Below are 1,265 nucleotides of genomic sequence, written 5' to 3'. Positions count from 1 at the left end.
CCCCCCCCCAAAGCATACTCCGCTTTATGGTCTATTTGACTCAAAATGGACCATAATTTACTAAATCAACATACTGTATTGAAGAAGACTTGAAACTAGAGATTAAGACCATAAACTCATGTTTACCATGTTTACTAACGGAATAAATCAAGTGAGATTTAAAGTGATATTCTTCTAGATTTCCATACAATCAGTCTTCTTTTTGCAATCAGAGGAGTTGCCCCCTGCTGGTCAGTAGAGAGAATTCAAGTTAAAAGACGTTGTGACTGCACGCGCAGGACCGGAGGTTTGCCGCCTGGTAACAACACGGAGGCTGCATAGTCCGAGTCAAGACAGCAAACTTCATTACTCCTTTCAACCTTGACAAAGGCAGCGCAAGACCAGATCAACTCCTTCTGTTCTTATCTTTCCCAATAAAAGCCCTAGATATATACACTGCGTAACCATTTACCAGAGACAACTCAGATTCAATTAGACCATTTTTCTAAAAGGAAACTAAAACAGGTTACAGTAGCTTTCGGCTATACAACAGTTTACCTCAGACTGACTACTGCCTGGTAGTTGGTTCTTGGCCCGCACATATCTATTGGAATATGAAGGTATATTTGTGTCTTTATTACGCAAACAAAAAAAAAATGTTTTGAGAGCAAATGTCTCGCAATGCAATCAAAAATCAAGTTTGTAAGTGAAAATATATAAACTGAGAATAAATGTGTTAGTTTTGCTGATGAAACTAGAATTTTTGGCTGCAAATCAAAAACCTACCCTCTCAAAAAACAACAACTACGCTTTCAAAACGAAAACCTACGAGTTGAGTTTGGATGTAGTGGGCGAGGCATACGCTGCTGAATGAGCCAGGAGTTTCTATTCGTGGGTCCGACTTGGATCCCGGTATCTGCTTCCACTGTAAACACTGTCTATGTCCCAATCCAGTGGATGCATCCTTCGGTGGACCCAGCCCTCATGGTCCACGTCGGCCTCGTCCTTTGAGGACCACGAAGGCTGGACCGAGCGGTCTCCGAAATGAGACGGCCTATGCTACAGAGGACTTCCTGTTTGCGTCACCAGCTCCCCCCCTTGCTGCTCCCGTGCCTAGAATGCCTGCTCAGAAGGATTATACTGTATATAGATATATATATATATATATACTGTAAAGATTTTTAGTTTTAATCCGTTTTTCAATCATATATTCAATAATTCATTCATAGCTCCTTTTCATAATATAGTTTTTCTAAATTAATAATCAGTTAATAATTCAATCAGTT

This window comes from Anarrhichthys ocellatus, unplaced genomic scaffold, assembly GCF_004355925.1.
Source record: "Anarrhichthys ocellatus isolate YVR2014 unplaced genomic scaffold, GSC_Weel_1.0 scaffold176, whole genome shotgun sequence".
NCBI lineage: Eukaryota > Metazoa > Chordata > Actinopteri > Perciformes > Anarhichadidae > Anarrhichthys > Anarrhichthys ocellatus.
This window is presented reverse-complemented; position numbering follows the sequence as displayed.